Source organism: Ranitomeya imitator, chromosome 1 (genome assembly GCF_032444005.1).
Source record: "Ranitomeya imitator isolate aRanImi1 chromosome 1, aRanImi1.pri, whole genome shotgun sequence".
Taxonomy (NCBI): domain Eukaryota; kingdom Metazoa; phylum Chordata; class Amphibia; order Anura; family Dendrobatidae; genus Ranitomeya; species Ranitomeya imitator.
Window position 1 is genome coordinate 394,207,254 of NC_091282.1, and position 21,619 is coordinate 394,228,872.

A 21,619-nucleotide genomic window follows, 5' to 3' on the forward strand; every position below is an offset into this window, starting at 1 on the left:
CTGTACAGGAGTCTGCGCTATTGTGATCCCTTGGCCATGCGCTGTGAGCGCTTCCTGTCTTCTGACCTCATTTCATGTCGGCCGTTGCGGTTAGCGATGGACATGAATCCCAGACCCACAGTGTGTTTTTAAAAAATCACACTGCGGTGCTGGGATTCGTGCCCTGGTGCACTAAATATGTTTGCCGCTCACACATGTCCTTACACCTGCTTCAGACTGGGCGGCCTCATCTGATCCCTTATCGCCTGCCGCGGCCATGAGGACACCCAGTCTGAAGAAGGCGGAAGGAGATGAGTGAACACAGGCAAACATATGCACTGCACATGCCCATCAATCACACCCTCGCTGTCCAAAAAAATAAGACACCGAGGGCCGTTGTTTCGAGCAGGGGAGATGCACAGGCGCAGCCAGCTAACCAATGATGTCAAAAGACGAGCAGCGCTAACAAGGGTGGTGCTGCGTGTCATTACAAAGGAAAGTCACACCTCAGGGACATTGTAATGGTCTCTAATGAGACACATTTTGTACGTGTTGAGTTCCACGTGGGCAAGGAGAAAAAGTCAGCCACCTCGTACAAATGCAGCAGTACTGCTGTACAAGGTGGCTGATATACATAGAAACACCTGTGGGTGGGGGGCAGGCTCCCTTCAATTTCAGTTCATGTGCCTGCGTGGCGTTTGCAGGTCACGTTGCAAGCTACACAGCAGGGGAACAGCTGGCGTTGCTGAACCCCACTAACACATTGGCTGGTGTTTTTCTCTGTGCAGCTAGCATGTCCGGGCAGAAACTGGCGTTGTTTGAGCCCAGGGTCAGCAGGAGGAGGAGAGGAGCAAAGTGTAGGCCGAAGCCTGCACTGGTGGCAGCTTTTGGTCGGTTGTGCCAGCGTGGCTTGTGCTGGACACGATGCCGGCTACACAGCGGGGGAACAGCAGGCGGTGCTGAACCCCACTAACACATTGGCTGGTGTTTTTCTCTGTGCAGCTAGCATGTCCGGGCAGAAACTGGCGTTGTTTGAGCCCAGGGTCAGCAGGAGGAGGAGAGGAGCAAAGTGTAGGCCGAAGCCTGCACTGGTGGCAGCTTTTGGTCGGTTGTGCCAGCGTGGCTTGTGCTGGACACGTTGCCGACTACACAGCAGGGGAACAGCTGGCGGTGCTGAACCCCACTAACACATTGGCTGGTGTTTTTCTCTGTGCAGCTAGCATTTCCGGGCAAAAACTAGCGGTGTTTGAGCCCAGGGTCAGCAGGAGGAGTAGAGGAGCAGAGTGTAGGCCGAAGCCTAGTTGAACCAATTTCAAAGGTTACCTTTAACCCCCCCCTCAGGTGTTGCAAGGTACAAGAGCCACACCTTGTGCAGCATTAATGCTGCACAAGTAAAAGGTTGCTCTATTTGTTTTGCTCCTTGCACACGCTGACTAAAACACGTACACTATTTAGCCCATTATACTGTCAAACAGTTGTGGAGGCGTGACTTGTCTTTTTAACGAGACGCAGCACAGGTGTCAAAATTTGCACCTAGGTACTGGGCGCAGATTCCTGAGCGTTGTTATTTGCTGTACAGGAGTCTGCGCTATTGTGATCCCTTGGCCATGCGCTGTGAGCGCTTCCTGTCTTCTGACCTCATTTCATGTCGGCCGTTGCGGTTAGCGATGGACATGAATCCCAGACCCACAGTGTGTTTTTAAAAAATCACACTGCGGTGCTGGGATTCGTGCCCTGGTGCACTAAATATGTTTGCCGCTCACACATGTCCTTACACCTGCTTCAGACTGGGCGGCCTCATCTGATCCCTTATCGCCTGCCGCGGCCATGAGGACACCCAGTCTGAAGAAGGCGGAAGGAGATGAGTGAACACAGGCAAACATATGCACTGCACATGCCCATCAATCACACCCTCGCTGTCCAAAAAAATAAGACACCGAGGGCCGTTGTTTCGAGCAGGGGAGATGCACAGGCGCAGCCAGCTAACCAATGATGTCAAAAGACGGGCAGCGCTAACAAGGGTGGTGCTGCGTGTCATTACAAAGGAAAGTCACACCTCAGGGACATTGTAATGGTCTCTAATGAGACACATTTTGTACGTGTTGAGTTCCACGTGGGCAAGGAGAAAAAGTCAGCCACCTCGTACAAATGCAGCAGTACTGCTGTACAAGGTGGCTGATATACATAGAAACACCTGTGGGTGGGGGGCAGGCTCCCTTCAATTTCAGTTCATGTGCCTGCGTGGCGTTTGCAGGTCACGTTGCAAGCTACACAGCAGGGGAACAGCTGGCGTTGCTGAACCCCACTGACACATTGACTGGTGTTTTTCTCTGTGCAGATTGCATGTCCGGGCAAAAACTAGCGGTGTTAGAGCCCAGGGTCAGCAGGAGGAGGAGGAGAGGAGCAAAGTGTAGGCCGAAGCCTGCACTGGTGGCAGCTTTTGGTCGGTTGTGCCAGCGTGGCTTGTGCTGGACACGATGCCGGCTACACAGCGGGGGAACAGCAGGCGGTGCTGAACCCCACTAACACATTGGCTGGTGTTTTTCTCTGTGCAGCTAGCATGTCCGGGCAGAAACTGGCGTTGTTTGAGCCCAGGGTCAGCAGGAGGAGGAGAGGAGCAGAGTGTAGGCCGAAGCCTAGTTGAACCAATTTCAAAGGTTACCTTTAACCCCCCCCTCAGGTGTTGCAAGGTACAAGAGCCACACCTTGTGCAGCATTAATGCTGCACAAGTAAAAGGTTGCTCTATTTGTTTTGCTCCTTGCACACGCTGACTAAAACACGTACACTATTTAGCCCATTATACTGTCAAACAGTTGTGGAGGCGTGACTTGTCTTTTTAACGAGACGCAGCACAGGTGTCAAAATTTGCACCTAGGTACTGGGCGCAGATTCCTGAGCGTTGTTATTTGCTGTACAGGAGTCTGCGCTATTGTGATCCCTTGGCCATGCGCTGTGAGCGCTTCCTGTCTTCTGACCTCATTTCATGTCGGCCGTTGCGGTTAGCGATGGACATGAATCCCAGACCCACAGTGTGTTTTCAAACAATCACACTACGTGGCTGGGATTCGTGGCCTTGTGCAGTAAATAGGTTTGCCGCTTACACATGTCCTTACACCGGCTCCAGACTGGGCGGCCTCAGCTGATCCCTTATCGCCTACCACGGCCAGGAGGCCGCACAGTCTGAAGAAGGCGGAAGGAGATGAGTTAAGACAGGCGAACATATGCACTGCTCGTGCCCATAAACCACACCCTCGCTGACAAAATAAATATGACAACGAGGGGCGTTGTTTCTAGCAGGGCGGATGCACAGGCGCAGCCAGCTAACCATGATGACAAAAGACGGGAAACGCTACCAAGGGGGGTGCTGCGTATCATTACAAAGGAAAGTCACACCTCAGGGACAGTGGAATGGTCTCAATGAGACACATTTTGTACGTGTTGAGTTCCACGTGGGCAAGGAGAAAAAGTCAGCCACCTTGTACAAATGCAGCAGTACTGCTGTACTAGGTGGCTGTTATACATAGAAACACCTGGGGGGGTGGGGCCAGGTTCCCTTTTAATTTCAGTTCCTGTGCCTGCATGGCGTTTGCAGGTCACGTTGCCGGCTACACAGCAGGGGAACAGCTGGCGTTGCTGAACCCCACTAACACATTGGCTGGTGTTTTTCTCTGTGCAGCTAGCACTTCCGGGCAAAAACTAGCGGTGTTTGAGCCCAGGGTCAGCAGGAGGAGGAGAGGAGCAGAGTGTAGGCCGAAGCCTGCACTGGTGGCAGCTTTTGTTCTGTTGTGCCAGCGTGGCTTGTGCTGGACACGTTGCCGACTACACAGCAGGGGAACAGCTGGCGGTGCTGAACCCCACTGACACATCACCTAGTGTTTTTTTCTGTGTAGACAACACTTCCAGGTGGCAACTGACAGTGTTGAAACCCAGGGAATCAAAGAGGAGCAGAGTGTAGGCCGAAGCCTGCAGTGGAGCAAGTTGAAAGGGAACCTTTAACCCCCCCCCCCAGGCATTTGTTGCTGAAAGAGCCATCTTGTACAGCAGTAATACTGCACATGGAAAATGGTGGCTCCGAAAATTATGCTCCTTGCAAACGCTGAAGTACACACTCATATAATGTGTCCCCTCACACCGTCAAACCATCCCGGAAGTGGGACTTTCCTTTGTAATGTGACACAGCACAGCCGTCATTCCAACCCCCTTGGTGCCGGGCACCACCTCCTCAACGTTGTTTGGTTCTGTCACGGAGCCCGCACTGTAATGTTATCCCTTGGCCATGCACAGTTAGCGGTGCCCGTCTTCTGACATCATGTAGGTGTCAGGCTGGCAGTGCCTGTGCGTCCAAGCTGCCCGAGATCCAACCTTGCAGTGTCATCTAATGTAGTCCCACTGCGGGCCAGGGATCCATGGGCATGCGCAGTGCATATCATCGCCTCTCACTCACCTCCTTCCTGCTTCTTCAGACTGTGCGGCGTCACGGCCGTGGCATGCTATTAGGGATCAGCTGACGCCGCCTAGTCTGAAGAAGCGTGAAGAAGGGGAGTGAGAGGCTAGTATATGCACTGCGCATGGCCATGGATACCAGGCCCACTGTGGGATCACATTAGACGACACTGCGAGGTGTGATTTCGGGCAGCGTGGACGCACAGGCGCAGCCAGGACGACAACAAATGATGTCAGAGGACGGGCAGCGCAAACTGTGCATGGCCAAGGGATAACATAACAGCGCAGGGTCCATGACGGAATCAAACAACGCTAAGGAGGCAGCGCACGGTGCCAAGGGGGTAGCAATGACGGCTGTGCTGTGTCACATTACAAAGGAAAGTCCCACCTCCGGGACGGTTGGACGGTGTGAGGGGACACATTACATGAGTGTGTAGTTCAGCGTTTGCAAGGAGCATAATTTCAAGAGCGACCTTTCCCTTGTGCAGTATTAGTGCTGCACATGGTGGCTCTTTCAGTAACAAACGCCTAGGGGGGGGGGGGGACAGGTCCCCTTACATTTTAGTTGTGCCAGCGTGGCGGTCGCATGACACGTTGCCGGATACACAGCTGGGGATCAGCTGACGTTACTGAACCCCAATAACAGAGGAGCGACTGTTGACTGTGCACACAGCACTTCCAGGCACCAACTGGCGGTGTTAGAGCCCAGGGACAGCAGGAGGAGCAGAGGAACAGAGTGTAGGCCGAAGCCTGATTGGAGCAAGTTGAAAGGAAACCTTTAACCCCCCCCCCCCCAAGACGTTTGTAGCTGAAAGAGCCATGTTGTGCAGCACTAAGGATGCAAAAGGAAAAGGTTGCTCTTTTAATTATGCTCCTTGCAAACACCGAAGTAAACACTAAAAATGTGTCCCTTTATACCGTTAAACCGTTCCGGAGGTGCGAATTTCCTTCGTAATGGGACACAGCACAGCTGTCATTCCTATCCCCTTGATGCCGTGCGCTGCCTCCTCAGCGTTGTTTTAAGCTGCCACGGAGCCTGCGCTGTTCTGTTAGCCCTTGGCCATGCCCAATTAGCGCTGCCTGTCTTCTGACATAATTTGGTGTCAGGCTGTCAGTGCCTGTGCGTCCACGCTGCTCCAGATCCCACCTCGCAGTCTCATCTAACGTAATCCCACTGCGGGCCTTGGAACCATGGGCATGCACAGTGCATAACCTCGACTCTCACTCCCCTCCTTCCCTCTTCTTCAGACTGTGCGGTGTCACGGCCGTGGCATGCTAGGGATCAGCTGACGGCGCACAGTCTAAAGAAGGCGGAGGGAAATGAGCGAGAGCCCGAGGGGAAGATATGCACTGCGCATGCCCATGGATCCCAGGCCCGCAGTGTGACTCAATCAGAAGACACTGCGAGGCGGGATCTCGGGCACCGCGGCCGCACAGGCGCAGCCAGCCTGACACCAAATTATGTCAGAAGACAGGCAGCGCAAATAGGGCATGCCCAAGGGATAACAGAACAGCGCAGGCTCCGTGACAGCTTAAAACAACGCTGAGGAGGCAGCGCATGGCACCAAGGGGGTAGGAATGACGGCTGTGCTGCGTCACATTACGAAGGAAAGTCCCAGCTCCGGGACGGTATAACGGTATCAGTGAACACATTTTATAAGTGTTAAGTTCTGCGTGTGCAAAGAGCTAAAAAAAAAGAGCTACCTTTTCCTTGTGCAGCATTACTGCTGCACAAGATGGCTCTTTCAGTAACAAACGACGGGGGGGGGGGGGGGGGGGGAACAGGTTCCCTTACATTTAGGTTGTTGTGCCAGCGTGGCGGTCGCAGGACACATTGCCGGCTACACAGCTGGGGATCAGCTGACGTTACTGAAACCCAATAACACTGGGTCGTATGTTTTTACTGTGCAGCCTGCACTTCTGAGCCGCAACTGGCGGTGTTGGAGCCCAGGAATAGCAGTTCAGGTGGTAGAAAGATGAACACAGCAGGAGACCTGGATGACACCCAATTACTTAATCAGGCAGAGGAGTGGCAAATTCCTGCGAGATCCAGGCCTGGTTCATTTTCAGGAAAGTAAGCCGGTCAACGTTATCGGAGGATAGTCGCATGCGACGGTCTGTTAGTACACCACCTGCGGCACTAAAGACACGTTCCGATAAGACACTAGCCGCAGGGCAAGCCAGCACCTCCAATGCATACTGGCTTAGCTCTGGCCATGTATCCAGCTTAGAGACCCAAAACTTGAACGGGGAAGAGCCGTCTGGGAGTACAGTAAGAGGGCAAGCCATGTAGTCTGTCACCATCTGACGGAACCGTTGCCTCCTGCTGACTGGAGCCGCCGGTGATGGTGTAGACATTTGGGGCGGGCACACAAAAGTGTGCCAGAGTTGTGCCATACTGGGCTTGCCTTGGGCAGAGGCACTGCTTCTGCTCCCTCTTTGGGCAGAGCCTCCCCCACTGCCTCGACGCACTGAGCTGCTTTGTAAAGCACTAGCAGCACTCCTCTCAGTTGGACAGGAGAAGATGATGGAATTCACCAGTGTGTCGTGGTACTCCCGCAATTTACGCTCCCGGGTCAACGCAGGGATGAGGTTTTGGACGTTGTCCCGGTAGCGAGGATCGAGGAGGGTGAACACCCAATAATCAGGCATGTTGAGAATGTGGTCGATGCGGCGGTCGTTTCTCAGGCACTGCAGCATGAAATCCACCATGTGCTGCAGAGTGCCAACCGGCCCAGAAACGCTGTCCCCTGCTTGAGACATGATCTCTGCCCGCTCGTCATCACCCCACCCTCGCTGTACACACTGACCACTGGACAATTGTGTCGCTCCCTCCTCTGGACGGAGCTCTTCCTCCTCCATTGACTCCTCCTCATCCTCCTCACAAATTGGCCCCTGCGTACCCCTTTGTGAGGAACCACGTGGCGCTGACTCTCCAGAAGCTGATGGAAAAGGTGACTCCTCATCCTCCACCTCTTCCACCACATCATCCCTTAACCCTTGCAAAGTTTGCTGAAGCAGGCAGATAAGGGGGACAGTCATGCTGACTAGTGCATCATCTGCACTTGCCATCCGCGTGGAATAATCAAAAGGACGCAAAACCTGGCAGACGTCCTTCATAGTGGCCCACTCTGTGGTTGTGAAGTCTGATCGGCGCTGACTGCGACTTCTTTGCGCCTGATGCAGCTGGTACTCCATAACTGCTTGCTGCTGCTCACACAACCGCTCCAACATATGTAACGTGGAATTCCACCGGGTAGGTAGGTCACATATGATGCGGTGTTCCGGAAGGCGGAATCGGCGCTGCAGAGCAGCAATGCGGGATCTGGCCAAGCTGGAACGCCGCAAGTGAGCACACTCTAGGCGGACCTTGTGCAGCAGGGCATCAAGATCCGGATAGTCCCTCAGAAAACTCTGCACAACCAAATTGAGCACATGTGCCAGACATGGGATGTGAGTGAGGTTGCCAAGGGCCAAAGCTGCCACCAGATTTCGGCCATTGTCACACACTACCATGCCTGGCTGGAGATTCGCTGGCAGTAACCACACATCGCTCTCCTGCTTTATGGCATTCCAGAGCTCCTGCGCTGTGTGGCTTCGATGCCCCAATGAAACTAGTTTCAAGACGGCCTGCTGACGTTTGGCCACGGCTGTGCTCATGTCGGTCATAGGTAAACGTTCACGGGTCCATGTGGGGGTGGACTGTGACGGATCCTGCAGAGAGGAATCAGAGGAACTGGTGTAAGAGGAGGAGTCGATGCGTACAGACTGGATTCCTGCAATCCTTGGAGTGGGCAGGACACGTCCTGCGCCACTCGCACGATCTGTACCTGGCTCAACAACATTAACCCAATGGGCAGTGAGGGAAACATATCGCCCCTGTCCATGCTGACTGGTCCACGCATCGGTGGTGAGGTGGACCTTGCTACTGACGGCGTTCAGTAGCGCATGTTTTATGTTTGCCTCAACATGCCTGTGCAGGGCAGGGACAGCCTGCCTGCTGAAGTAAAAGCGGCTGGGCACCTTGTACTGTGGGACTGCCAATGCCATCAAGTCACGGAAGCTGTCAGTCTCCACCAGCCTGAACAAGAGCATTTCCAGGGACAACAGTTTGGCAATGCCTGCATTCAGAGCCTGTGCTCGGGGGTGGTTGGCCGAGAATGCCCGCCTTTTCTCCCATGCCTGTACTACCGATGGCTGTAGAGTAGACTGGGAGTGTGAGGATGACTGGGAAGGTGGTGCTGTGGGTGGAATTACACAAGGTCTCTGGGAGGAAGCCAAACCAGCTGTGCGTGAGCTGGAGGAAGAGGCAACACGAGCTGAAGAGGTGGTAGCTGCCGCTGTTGGTTGGCCTACATCTTCAGTGTGTTTCTGTAACTCCACCGCGTGCCTGGTCCGCACATGTTTCCACATATTTGTGGTATTGAGGTTGCTGACATTTTTCCCTCTTTTTACTTTATGATGACACAGCTTGCATTTGACAAAACAAATGTCATCTGCAACTGTGTCAAAAAAGGACCAGGCACTGCAAGTCTTGGGAGCGCCCTTTTTGGCTTTGGAAAGAGACAGGCTCCTAACGGGTGCCAAAGTGGAGGCTACAGGCTCCGCAGTCTTCCCCCTCCCTCTCCCTCTTTGGCCCGTAAGAGGAAGCTCTTCCTCTGAGCTGCTCCCACCACCTTCCTGTTCCTCACGCCACGATGGGTCAAGGACCTCATCATCTCCACTACCCTCTGCCACCAACTGCTCCTCCTGGGTAGTCTCAGCAGCACAGTACGCACGAGAAAGCGGCACCTGAGTTTCATCATCAGATGCGTACTGCGCTGTGGTCACCGGAGGCACTGGCCCACCTGCCTCTTCAGAGTCAGAGAGAAAAAGGTGTTGGGCATCACTGCACACTGCCTCTTCTTCCATTTCTCCAATGCTGCTTGGCTGGCCCCCTGTTTCCAAGCCAAGAGATTCAGAGAACAGAAGTAGAGACGGCTCCTGTCCTGGGCTCTCTGACTGCCTGGCCAATTTGGCAGGTGGTGAAGAGACAGATGGCTGCTCTCCAGTGCTCTGTGCCTGAGAGGATGTGGCACTAACTGAAGTCGATGCCGAGGCGTTAGCTGCCATCCACCCGACAACGGCTTCAATTTGGTCTTCACGCAGCAGCGGTGCACGGCGCTCTCCGACAAAGCTGCGCATGAAGGACTGTTCCCTGCTGAAACTGAGTGACGACGAGTCACCGGCGCCCGCAGCAGGCACAGAATCACCACGTCCTCTCCCTGCTCCTCTCCCTGCTCCGCGCCCACGCCCACGTGCCTTACTCCCTGCCCTCTTCATCTTGGTTGACAGATAAAGATAAGCAGAAAAGTACTAAGGCCTTAGTGTGCTTATTCCTGTAATGCTCCTCCTAACAGGTGTAAGAAACACTAATGTTGTAAATTGTGGACTAAACTTTATTATTTTTCAAATGTGGCCTACACAAGTGTAAGTTGTGTTTGGTGAACTTAACCTTTTTTTTGGTGCAGATCGGGCTACAGAGCTAGTTTAAATCACACGGAGACCGTGCAGACAGCCGTAAACGGCGCTGCAAGGCCAAGAAACCCTCCTCTAGGTTATCCTATATAGTGTTTTTCCACTATTTAGCTGGATACAAGTGGAAAGACACTAATAGGAATTTTTTTTTTCAAATTTTAAACTGGCTGCACTATTTGAAAAAAAGGAAATTGTTTTTCAAGGTATGAGGCAGTAACGCACCCTGAGCTGAATCCAACCGGCTATGGCTGCACACAGACTACAGGGCGAGCTGGGCTCACACGGAGACCGTGCAGACAGCCGTAAACGGCGCTGCAAGGCCAAAAAACCCTCCTCTAGGTTATCCTATATAGTGTTTTTCCACTATTTAGCTGGATACGAGTGGAAAGACACTAATAGGAATTTTTTTTTTCAAATTTTAAACAGGCTGCACTATTTGAAAAAAAGGAAAATTTTTCTCAAGGTATGAGCCAGTAACGAACCCTGAGCTGAATCCAACCGGCTATGGCTGCACACAGACTACAGGGCGAGCTGGGCTCACACGGAGACCGTGCAGACAGCCGTAAACGGCGCTGCAAGGCCAAAAAACCCTCCTCTAGGTTATCCTATATAGTGTTTTTCCACTATTTAGCTGGATACGAGTGGAAAGACACTAATAGGAATTTTTTTTTCAAATTTTAAACAGGCTGCACTATTTGAAAAAAAGGAAAATTTTTCTCAAGGTATGAGCCAGTAACGAACCCTGAGCTGAATCCAACCGGCTATGGCTGCACACAGACTACAGGGCGAGCTGGGCTCACACGGAGACCGTGCAGACAGCCGTAAACGGCGCTGCAAGGCCAAAAAACCCTCCTCTAGGTTATCCTATATAGTGTTTTTCCACTATTTAGCTGGATACGAGTGGAAAGACACTAATAGGAATTTTTTTTTTCAAATTTTAAACAGGCTGCACTATTTGAAAAAAAGGAAAATTTTTCTCAAGGTATGAGCCAGTAACGAACCCTGAGCTGAATCCAACCGGCTATGGCTGCACACAGACTACAGGGCGAGCTGGGCTCACACGGAGACCGTGCAGACAGCCGTAAACGGCGCTGCAAGGCCCAAAAACCCCCCTCTAGGTTATCCTATGTAGTGTTTTTCCACAATAGAGCTGGAGACTGGTGGAAAAACACTAATAGGAAATTTGAGAAAAAATGTGCAGCAGGCTGCACTAAGAGCAAAAAAGAACAACTGTGTGAGGCAGTGTGAACCCCCCCTGAGCTGAATACAACCGGGTATATGGCTGCACACAGACTACAGAGTGAGCTGCACACACACACACACAGAGACCTTGCAGAACGCTGTTAAAACAGCGCTGCAAGGCAAGAGCAAGGTGAACAGTGAAGAACACACAGCGTTTTGCTAAATTAGCCTTTGGAAAGGAAAATAAAGCAATTAGCTAGCTCAACTGGCCCTCAGTTAGAACACAGCGTCCTGTCCCTAACTGAAATCACAGCAGAGTGAGCGCAAAATGGCGGCAGCGCTTTTTTATAGTGCAGAGTGACATCATTTCAGCAGCCAATCCAAGCCTTGCCAGTACTTACATGCCCACCATGCTAAACAGGATGTGCCCACACTTTCATTCATTCCTCATTGGCTGCTGCGTTCAATTTGAATTCTGGGAACTTCCGATTCCGGTATCCGATACGCGGGAAGTATCGGAATTCAGTATTGGAATTCCGATACCGCAAATATCGGCCGATACCCGATACTTGCGGTATCGGAATGCTCAACACTAGCCACCACACACTCAACAAAAACACAAACATTTTTATAGCGTGTTTTACAGCAGCGTATACTTGGCTAGAGCTCTATTCGCTGCTGGACCGGCTGCAGGAGCGGTGCCTTTATCACGACACAGATTCAGTTATTTTTGTACAGAGAGATGGTGAGTGGCAACCGCCTTTAGGCGATTACCTGGGGGAACTGACCAGTGAAATACCCGATGGTACACACATCACAGAATTTGTATTCGCGGGCCCCAAAACTTACGGATACAAACTCAACACCGGTAAAACTGTCTTAAAAGTTAAGGGAATAACACTAAATGTCGGTAACTCTCAATCTATTAATTTCAACAGTCTAAAAGATCTAGTTCTGGACTACCCGCGCAATTCTGCCGCAGAAACTCAGAAACGTATTGTCGTACAGCAGGCGTCCATTGTGAGAAATAAAAAGTACTGGGATATTGAAACAAGGCCATTACGCAAAACACAAAAGTGCGTTTATACAAAGCGGCGACTATTAGACGATTTCACAACATTACCTTTTGGGTATTAGTCGAGTATTGTGATGGATACGCGTCTGCAACACCCATTCTCATGCATTCTAGCAGGGCCGTCTAATTCTGGAAAGAGCTATTTTGTAAAACAGCTGCTATATAATATTGAAGCTAATTTTTCTCAGAAACCTGATAATATTGTATGGTTTTATTCGTGTTGGCAAAAACTATATGATGAAATCTCTCTCTCTTTTCCCCACGCCAGATTTGTGGAGGGTCTGCCGAATACATTAGTAGATGACGAATTATTCCCACCGGAGAAGGTGAATTTGGCGATTGTTGATGATCTCATGGGGAGTGCTAGTGAAAATTGTGAGATAGAAAAAGCCTTTACCAAGTATGTGCACCACAGAAATCTCAGCATTTTCTACCTGGTGCAAAACATATTTTGTCAGGGTTAGAAAAGCTGTACGATAAATTTAAACACAAAGTATATGGTGCTTTTTAATAACCACCGAGATAAATTACAAATTTTAACTCTAGCTCGTCAGATGTATCCCTGTTGTGAGTTCTGTTTTTGGGCTCCCTCTGGTGGTTACTGATGGTACTGGGTGATTTGTGTTCTGCTGTCTCTGGTGTCCACCTGTTCTATTAGGATTTGGGAGTTTCCTATTTAACCGGGCTTTCTTGTCATTTCCCCGCCGGCTATCAAGGTTATCAGAGTGTTTTGTTACCTCAGCTTCTGGCTTCAGTAATCTTCAGGACAAGCTAAGTTTTTGATTTTCTTGTTCCACGTTTGCTTTATTTTTGTCTTGTCCAGCTTGCATATAATTGTTTCTTTGCTGCTGGTTGCTCTAGTGGGCTGTAATTGCTCCTCATGTTCCATGAGTTGGAACATGAGTTCAAGTAATTACAGGATGGTTTTTTGAAGGGTTTTTTGCTGACCGCGCAGTTTACTTTTGTATCCTCTGCTATCTAGTTTTAGCGGGCCTCATTTTGCTGAATCTGTTTTCATACTGTGTATGTGCCTTCCTCTCATTTCACCGTCATTATATGTGGGGGACTGCTATTTCTGTGGGGTATTTCTCTGGAGGCAAGAGAGGTCTGTGTTTCTTCTAATAGGGGAAGTTAGATCTTCGGCTGGTGCGAGACGTCTAGGATCAACGTAGGCACGTTCCCCGGCTATTGTTATTTGTGTGTTCAGGTTTAGGGTCGCGGTCAGCTCAGGTTCCATCACCCTAGAGCTCGTTGGTGCTTGTCCTTTTGTGATTCCCTGCCATTGGAATCATGACATATCCCGGAAAAACATGTTTTTTCCTAGAAGCTTTTGAGGATGCCACGCGGGACCCTTACGGGTATTTGCTTGTAGATTTGAGAGCTAATACCCCTGAGGATCTGTGTTTAAGGACTGGGTTGTTTCCACCCGCGTTGCCCGCTGTGTTGTGAATTCTGTGGCTGAATTCACTCCTGTGGTCACAAGTGGTACTGCAGCTTCTGAGCTTCCTCCCTCAGGTGTTCTGGTGAGCTCGTTAACTGCTTCATTACTTAACTCCGCCTGATGCTGCTATCCTTGCTCCTTGTCAATGTTTCAGTGTTGGATCTGAGCTTCTCCTGATTGTTCCTGTGACCTGCTGCTCTGTATAGCTAAGTGCTTTTTGCTTTTTTGTTGCTTTTTTTCTGTCCAGCTTGTCTTTTGTTTTGCTGGAAGCTCTGAGACGCAAAGGGTGTACCGCCGTGCCGTTAGTTCGGCACGGTGGGTTTTTTTTGCCCCCTTTGCGTGGTTTTGCTTTAGGGTTTTTTGTAGACTGCAAAGTTCGCTTTACTATCCTCGCTCTGTCCTAGAATATCGGGCCCCACTTTGCTGAATCTATTTCATTCCTACGTTTTGTCTTTTCATCTTACTCACAGTCATTATATGTGGGGGGCTGCCTTTTCCTTTGGGGAATTTCTCTGGGGCAAGTCAGGCCTATTTTTCTATCTTCAGGCTAGCTAGTTTCTTAGGCTGTGCCGAGTTGCCTAGGTAGTTGTTAGGCGCAATCCACAGCCGCTTTTAGTTGTGTTTAGGATAGGATCAGGTATGCAGTCTACAGAGTTTCCACGTCTCAGAGCTCGTTCTTGTATTTTTGGGTATTTGTCAGATCACTGTGTGCGCTCTGATCGCTAAGCACACTGTGTTTCTGGATTGCCTTCATAACACCTGTCATTAGCAAACATAACAGTACAAGGAGCCAAACTAATGATTCTCAATAGAGGGAAAGAAAAAGTTCTGACATCATTTTTTTTTTTTTTTTTCTGCTCTGTGTTCACTTTTTTTTTTTTTTCCCCCCCTAGACATTTGGGTGATTCTGGACACAGGTGTGGACATGGATATTCAGGGTCTGTGCTCTTCAATGGATAATCTCGTTATAAATGTACAAAAAATTCAAGATACTATTGATCAGAAATCTATGTTAGAACCAAGAATTCCTATTCCTGATTTGTTTTTTGGAGATAGAACTAAGTTTCTAAGTTTCAAAAATAATTGTAAGCTATTTCTGGCCTTGAAACCTCATTCTTCTGGTAATCCTATTCAACAGGTTTTGATTATTATTTCTTTTTTGCGCGGCGACCCTCAAGACTGGGCATTTTCTCTTGCGCCAGGAGACCCTGCATTGAGTAGTGTCGATGCGTTTTTCCTGGCGCTCGGATTGCTGTACGATGAGCCTAATTCAGTGGATCAGGCTGAGAAAAATTTGCTGGCTTTGTGCCAGGGTCAGGATGATATAGAAGTATATTGTCAGAAATTTAGGAAATGGTCAGTACTCACTCAGTGGAATGAATCTGCGCTGGCAGCTTTGTTCAGAAAGGGTCTCTCTGAGGCTCTTAAGGATGTCATGGTGGGATTTCCTATGCCTGCTGGTTTGAATGAGTCTTTGTCTTTGGCCATTCAGATCAGTCGACGCTTGCGCGAGCGTAAATCTGTGCACCATTTGGCGGTACTGCCTGAGGTTAAACCTGAGCCTATGCAGTGCGATAGGACTATGACTAGAGTTGAACGGCAGGAATACAGACGTCTGAATGGTCTGTGTTTCTACTGTGGTGATTCCACTCATGCTATTTCTGATTGTCCTAAGCGCACTAAGCGGTCCGCTAGGTCTGCCGTCATTGGTACTGTACAGTCCAAATTCCTTCTGTCCATTACCTTGATATGCTCTTTGTCGTCGTTTTCTGTCATGGCGTTTGTGGATTCGGGCGCTGCCCTGAATCTGATGGATTTGGATTATGCTAAACGTTGTGGGTTTTTCTTGGAGCCTTTGTGGTGTCCTATTCCATTGAGAGGAATTGATGCTACACCTTTGGCCAAGAATAAACCTCAATACTGGGCCCAGCTGACCATGTGCATGGCTCCTGCACATCAGGAAGTTATTCGCTTTCTGGTGTTGCATAATCTGCATGATGTGGTCGTGTTGGGGTTGCCATGGCTACAAACCCATAATCCAGTATTGGATTGGAATTCAATGTCGGTATCCAGCTGGGGTTGTCAGGGGGTACATGGTGATGTTCCATTTTTGTCGATTTCGTCATCCACCCCTTCTGAGGTCCCAGAGTTCTTGTCTGATTATCAGGATGTATTTGAAGAGCCCAAGTCTGATGCTCTACCTCCGCATAGGGATTGTGATTGTGCTATCAATTTGATTCCTGGTAGTAAATTCCCTAAAGGTCGATTATTTAATTTATCCGTGCCCGAACACGCCGCTATGCGCAGTTATGTGAAGGAATCCCTGGAGAAGGGACATATTCGCCCATCGTCATCACCACTGGGAGCAGGGTTCTTCTTTGTAGCCAAGAAGGATGGTTCGCTGAGACCGTGTATTGATTACCGCCTTCTTAATAAGATCACTGTTAAATTTCAGTATCCCTTGCCATTGTTATCTGACTTGTTTGCTCGGATTAAGGGGGCTAGTTGGTTCACTAAGATAGATCTTCGTGGTGCGTATAATCTGGTGAGAATCAGGCAAGGAGATGAATGGAAAACTGCATTCAATACGCCCGAGGGTCATTTTGAGTATCTAGTGATGCCGTTCGGACTTGCCAATGCTCCATCTGTGTTTCAGTCTTTTATGCATGACATCTTCCGTGAGTATCTGGATAAATTCCTGATTGTTTACTTGGATGACATTTTGATCTTCTCAGATGATTGGGAGTCTCATGTGAAGCAGGTCAGAATGGTTTTTCAGGTCCTGCGTGCTAACTCTTTGTTTGTGAAGGGATCAAAGTGTCTCTTCGGTGTGCAGAAAGTTTCATTTTTGGGGTTCATCTTTACCCCTTCTACTATCGAGATGGATCCAGTTAAGGTCCAAGCCATCCAGGATTGGATTCAGCCGACATCTCTGAAAAGTCTGCAAAAGTTCCTGGGCTTTGCTAATTTTTATCGTCGCTTCATCTGTAATTTTTCTAGCATTGCCAAACCATTGACCGATTTGACCAAGAAGGGTGCTGATTTGGTTAATTGGTCTTCTGCTGCTGTGGAAGCTTTTCAGGAGTTGAAGCGTCGTTTTTGTTCTGCCCCTGTGTTGTGTCAGCCAGATGTTTCTCTTCCGTTCCAGGTCGAGGTTGATGCTTCTGAGATTGGAGCAGGGGCGGTTTTGTCACAGAGAGGTTCTGATTGCTCAGTGATGAAACCATGTGCTTTCTTTTCCAGGAAGTTTTCGCCCGCTGAGCGTAATTATGATGTGGGCAATCGAGAGTTGCTGGCCATGAAGTGGGCATTCGAGGAGTGGCGTCATTGGCTTGAAGGAGCTAAGCATCGCGTGGTGGTATTGACTGATCATAAGAACTTGACTTATCTCGAGTCTGCCAAGCGCTTGAATCCTAGACAGGCCCGTTGGTCGTTATTTTTTGCCCGCTTCGACTTTGTGATTTCGTACCTTCCGGGCTCTAAAAATGTGAAGGCGGATGCTCTGTCTAGGAGTTTTGTGCCCGACTCTCCGGGTTTATCTGAGCCAGCGGGTATCCTCAAGGAAGGAGTCATTGTGTCTGCCATCTCCCCTGATTTGCGGCGGGTGCTGCAAAAATTTCAGGCGAATAAACCTGATCGTTGTCCAGCAGAGAAACTGTTCGTCCCTGATAGGTGGACTAATAAACTTATCTCTGAACTTCATTGTTCGGTGTTGGCTGGTCATCCTGGAATCTTTGGTACCAGAGAGTTAGTGGCTAGATCCTTCTGGTGGCCATCTCTGTCACGGGATGTACGTACTTTTGTGCAGTCCTGTGGGATTTGTGCTAGGGCTAAGCCCTGCTGTTCTCGTGCCAGTGGGTTGCTTTTGCCCTTGCCGGTCCCAAAAAGGCCTTGGACACATATTTCGATGGATTTCATTTCTGACCTTCCCGTTTCTCAAAAGATGTCAGTCATTTGGGTGGTCTGTGTTCGCTTTTCTAAAATGGTCCATCTGGTGCCCTTGGCTAAATTGCCTTCCTCCTCTGATTTGGTACCTTTGTTCTTTCAGCATGTGGTTCGGTTGCATGGCATTCCTGAGAATATTGTTTCTGACAGAGGTTCCCAGTTTGTTTCAAGGTTCTGGCGAGCCTTTTGTGGTAGGATGGGCATTGACCTATCCTTTTCCTCGGCTTTCCATCCTCAGACTAATGGCCAGACCGAACGAACCAATCAGACCTTGGAAACATATCTGAGATGTTTTGTTTCTGCAGACCAGGATGATTGGGTGTCCTTTTTGCCGTTGGCTGAGTTCGCCCTTAATAATCGGGCCAGCTCGGCTACCTTGGTTTCTCCATTTTTTTGCAATTCTGGGTTCCATCCTCGTTTCTCTTCAGGACAGGTTGAGTCTTCGGACTGTCCTGGTGTGGATTCTGTGGTGGATAGGTTGCAGCAGATCTGGACTCAGGTAGTGGACAATTTGATCTTGTCCCAGGAGAAAGCTCAACTTTTCGCTAATCGCAGACGCCGTGTGGGTCCCCGACTTCGTGTTGGGGATCTGGTTTGGTTATCTTCTCGTCATATTCCTATGAAGGTTTCCTCTCCTAAATTTAAACCTCGTTTTATTGGTCCATATAGGATTTCTGAGGTTCTCAATCCTGTGTCTTTTCGTTTGACCCTCCCAGACTCCTTTTCCATACATAATGTATTCCATAGGTCGTTGTTGCGGAGATACGTGGCACCTATGGTTCCATCTGTTGAGCCTCCTGCCCTGGTTTTGGTGGAGGGGGAATTGGAGTATATTGTGGAGAAGATTTTGGATTCTCGTGTTTCTAGACGGAAACTCCAGTATCTGGTTAAATGGAAGGGTTATGCTCAGGAAGATAATTCCTGGGTTTTTGCCTCTGATGTTCATGCTTCCGATCTTGTTCGTGCCTTTCATGCGGCTCATCCTGGTCGGCCTGGGGGCTCTGGTGAGGGTTCGGTGACCCCTCCTCAAGGGGGGGGTACTGTTGTGAATTCTGTGGCTGAATTCACTCCTGTGGTCACAAGTGGTACTGCAGCTTCTGAGCTTCCTCCCTCAGGTGTTCTGGTGAGCTCGTTAACTGCTTCATTACTTAACTCCGCCTGATGCTGCTATCCTTGCTCCTTGTCAATGTTTCAGTGTTGGATCTGAGCTTCTCCTGATTGTTCCTGTGACCTGCTGCTCTGTATAGCTAAGTGCTTTTTGCTTTTTTGTTGCTTTTTTTCTGTCCAGCTTGTCTTTTGTTTTGCTGGAAGCTCTGAGACGCAAAGGGTGTACCGCCGTGCCGTTAGTTCGGCATGGTGGTTTTTTTTTGCCCCCTTTGCGTGGTTTTGCTTTAGGGTTTTTTGTAGACTGCAAAGTTCGCTTTACTATCCTCGCTCTGTCCTAGAATATCGGGCCCCACTTTGCTGAATCTATTTCATTCCTACGTTTTGTCTTTTCATCTTACTCACAGTCATTATATGTGGGGGGCTGCCTTTTCCTTTGGGGAATTTCTCTGGGGCAAGTCAGGCCTATTTTTCTATCTTCAGGCTAGCTAGTTTCTTAGGCTGTGCCGAGTTGCCTAGGTAGTTGTTAGGCGCAATCCACAGCCGCTTTTAGTTGTGTTTAGGATAGGATCAGGTATGCAGTCTACAGAGTTTCCACGTCTCAGAGCTCGTTCTTGTATTTTTGGCTATTTGTCAGATCACTGTGTGCGCTCTGATCGCTAAGCACACTGTGTTTCTGGATTGCCTTCATAACACCTGTCATTAGCAAACATAACACCGCTGTCTATGTTCAAAAGAAAAACACTTCTAAAAAGTGAATTTTACCCGGTATCAGACATTCTACGCTGTGTGCGTTGTGATGTAAAGATGTCTGAGAGGCTCCGGCGTAACTGGGCGCTCTTAAAAACCCTAGTGAAAGCAACCCCCGCTGTCAGAAAGTCTATTTTGCGCAATGCAAGCAATGATTTAATTACAGCCATAGGCGAGATTGCTTTAAATATCTTAAAAGGCAGGCTTCCGCTGAAAGAGCGCCAAAAAGGTATATTAAAGAAGTGGCATAAAGCTATAAGAACCCTGAGCGACAGATCTCAGCCCATAAAGAAAAAGAAGCGACTACTAAAACAGGCCGGCGGGTTTATCGGCCCTCTTTTAGCTTTTGCAATTCCAATAATAACAAGCCTGATCGCCGGAAGATAATGGAGCATGCAGCGAAAATGTATCTAGTCCCCAAACAGGAGCTAGACAAACTAAGACCCGGTACTACAGATAACATACGCGACAGTGTTATTCGACGCCTTGATGGTGAAATTAGCGACATTTTACATCGTCGTGACATTCCCGATGATGTGAAAATTAAAATGTATAGCTCTGTGCTACAACGCTACTTGGTACATACGCGACACAGCTCAAAAGAAGTAACGGCTTTAAATCTCGTTAGCACTCCTGATCCTGGTCAGCAACAATTGCCAAATACCGACTCTGATAAAAATCAGGAGATCGCTGAAATTGTCAGCCATATAAACCAAAGATATAAAAAGAATGCTGAATTTTTACTAAACAGGCTGCTGCAGAATAAAAATGTTACAGCATGGAATAATAATGCTGAATTTATTTTCAAAGGATCCGTAATACCAGGGTCTAACTTACTGGATTTGGTACGTAGTACAACGCAGAGCCATGCTCTGAACAGTAGAAATTTACCGCCGGGTTGGGATTCATTTATGCAGGCTATGGCCGAGCTAAATATGCCGTCTACAGTTGTGGGTAACCCCGCTACTAGGAAGCTTTTAGATGAATTAAAAATTACCAACAGTGAGACACGCTCTGTATCTACACCGCTGAAGTTAGCTCCGGCGCCCCGCACAATTCAATCTTTACATTCCCCGTCATTAGGTACCACACGCGGAACTCTGCTACCTAAAAAAGGGTCTCTACCGATACTAAAAACCATGTGGCTCACGATGTAAAGAATGTACTGGATAAATGCTGTACTTGCCTTTGTAATGCTATATTAATTATTTTGTAAGAAGTGTAATGATGTATGTTCATTGTACTATTTAATGTTTTTACTTTTTATATTCTGTAAGAATTTTTATAGTATTGAAATGTCTTTGAGATGTATTAATGTTTTTACTTTTTATATTCTGTAAGAATTTTTATAGTATTGAAATGTCTTTGAGATGTATTTATTTTGCAACAATAAAATCTTTTTAAATTTTTACAATATCGTGTCTTTGGTTTTATATTCGTATAAAACACACCGCTTCTTACTTGCGTGTGTTGTAATATGGCCACATACATAATGTGCCCATATAATGAGAATGGTGTTATAAACCACATGTAAAAATGAGAATCCTAGGATATAATTAGACACAGCTTGGTGTTATCCCAGAATCAAATTAACAATATCAAACATGGTGTGTTATAAAAACATGAATAAAACACACTACCCTGATTACAGAATGCAGTATGTAATCGTACAGATCCTAGGCTATAATTATATAACTGGGCCATCTAATAGGAGATTATCAAAATCTAATATAAAACTATATCAAACTATACCAAACTATATCAAAAGGGGAAATCAACCAAGGAGGGACAGCTGGCTACCAGCTGTCAGACAAGGGGAGGGGAGGGGTTACATACTTTGATACACTTTGATAGGGGCGTGTCCACCTGTCAAATTGAGTTTGACGAATGATCTGAATGATACACTACTTATGGGGCAGGAAGCTGGTACTGTATAAGAGGGGGAGGAGGAACAGTGGCTGGAGGGGGGCAGGTGCTGGAGGAACTACTGGAGCAGGTGGAGGGGTTTGGGAGCTAACCTGTGCTAGAGCAAACTGGTAGGCTTGCATCACATGCATCTGCTGGTCAGGAGATAGCTTGTCCATGTGCTCGACTACTGCCTGGAAAAAGGAATGATTGGGCGATTTACTTTGCATCCTATTCAGACGCGTGCTTAATTCAAGCATACTGTTGTGCATGAGGT